This window comes from Onychostruthus taczanowskii, unplaced genomic scaffold (assembly GCF_017590055.1).
Source record: "Onychostruthus taczanowskii isolate IOZ18803 unplaced genomic scaffold, ASM1759005v1 scaffold2, whole genome shotgun sequence".
NCBI lineage: Eukaryota > Metazoa > Chordata > Aves > Passeriformes > Passeridae > Onychostruthus > Onychostruthus taczanowskii.
The window spans coordinates 10,525,308-10,527,102 of NW_024499239.1; the positions used below are offsets into that span (position 1 = coordinate 10,525,308).

At 48.2% G+C, this 1,795-nt stretch overlaps 1 protein-coding gene across 2 annotated transcripts in view; it reads right to left on the minus strand.

Moving 5' to 3' along the window:
• The window catches only part of PCDH7 (protocadherin 7), a 262,992-nt gene extending 261,546 nt beyond the window's left edge, over positions 1–1,446 (minus strand). The window contains exons 1-3 of one of the 2 annotated variants that reach the window (XM_041403064.1): positions 1,384–1,446; positions 727–1,210; positions 1–410 (exon numbers count right to left, since the gene is read on the minus strand). The exon at positions 1–410 is cut by the window's left edge and continues 4,262 nt beyond it. The gene's annotated coding sequence lies outside the window, so the exon portion shown is untranslated. Of the gene's footprint in view, positions 424–726; positions 1,211–1,383 lie in introns of those variants that run through there. The other variant, XM_041403065.1, reaches the window with a different exon arrangement.
• Between the last annotated feature and the right edge of the window lie 349 nt (positions 1,447–1,795).

The window sequence follows — 1,795 nt, forward strand, 5'->3', positions numbered from 1 at the left end:
TCCCAATGCAGGTAACCAGATCTGAACTTGATCCTTTCAGTTCAAAGGTTAGCAACAAAACTATGTGTCCAAAGGCGATTATTGGTCTCTCGTAATTATACCCGGAGCGGAACAAGATGTAACTGGATCCCCCATGTGAATTAACACAGATTCTGAATTACATCCATATAAAGCGGAATGGCAAAGGGGAGGGGAAAAGAGCCGCGACGCGATTAAAAAAAAAATACAGAGTTCTATTTGCAAATAAAATTGTATCAGTCAGTTGTTTCCTGTGATCTGCACCGCCACAGTGGGTGAAATCTGCAATTGTGTATTCCCTCCTGTGTCTTTCAGAGAAGTGTGGATCAGACGCTTTCACGGCAGAGCGGCTTGTGCTTTAAAATGTTGAATGGCAATTGAGAAGCTTCCCACTCGTAAGAGAAAAAAAAAAAAAAAAAAAAAGAGGAAAAAAAAAAAAAAAGGAGAAGAAGCGGTAAACCGGCAAGTTTGCCCAAAGTGGAGGGAGCTGCTGAAGCCTCTCTCGGTAGCTCTTCCCTGACGCTGCAGCAGCAGAGCCGCCTGCGCTACATACACACAGAAAGAGAGGGAGAGAGAGAAAGAGGGAGAGCAGAGAGAGAGAGAGAGAGAGAGAGAGCGAGAGAGAGAGGGAGGGCGGGAGGGAGGGAGGGAGGGAGGAGGAGGAGGGAGGACGAGTCAAGCGCTGCACTCCAGAAAGCTCAGTCTTACCCTCTGTCTCTGCTGCTAGTGCTGCAAGTGGGATAGCTGCTCATCACAAAACACCAGTTCAGTCCTCAAAACCGATCCTCATTTCACGCCCGAGTGTTGCTTCTGTTGCTTTCTCAAACCCGTGATCTGTAATGATTTTCTCCTACCCCTTCCCTCCCCACGTCCGCTATAGACTGTGAATCGAGCAACGATTTTTAAAGCAAATATTTGTTCGCCTTTCTTTTCTTCTGTTCTGCATTTTGCGGAATCAAGCTGGTAAGGAAACTCGTTTCGCAGACTCCCACCTTCCCCTGTTGTGTCGGTGCTTTTGTGAAATAGCTGCAGTCACTGTAACTGCATAAAACTCCAGGGAGAAAGGGGCACTGCCTTAGATCTCAGACTTTCGTCCTGTTTCCCAGTGCTGTTTCAGCCTCTCTGTCTTTGTGATTGTGTTCTTCCTATTACCATGTTTTGAATCTGTCTTTTCAGCATGTTTGTGGGTATCCTAGGAGAAAAAAAAAAAACAAACAAAAACACCACCAAGAAAAAAACCCTCGGAGAAGATGATCAGGAAGGGAGCGAGAGGGTTAGTAGAATAAACACATGTGAGAAGTAACAGATTTATTTCCGAACACAGACTTGCTGCTTCGATGATTGCTAAAATGTAGCGTCACCTACCTGGGTAAGTGGGAAATAAACTTTAATGGTAAAGCTCTCCGGCTCAACTTTGCTTATTCTGACGTCTCTAGTTCGCGTCTCCTTTTGACTTTGAGCCATTTAATCGCGTATGGCTTTTGTGTGCTCCCGCCCTACCCTTGCTGATGCCTGGCTCCTTACCTGTCCTCTCTGCTCGGAGCCCGGAGGGAAAAGAGTGAGACTCCGGGGGCAGGGGAGCGCGGGGCAGCCAGTGGGGAGAGAATGAGCGTGTGCGGGTGTGTACGTGCGCGTGTGTGCGGGTCTGTGTGTGCGGGTACATGTGTGCGGGTACATGTGTGTGCCTGCGCGCAGCCAGGGGAAGGCAGGAATCCAGCTGCTCTTTCTCCCTCTGTGAACACATGTGGCAAAGCAAGTCCTGTATGTGCGCGTTCTG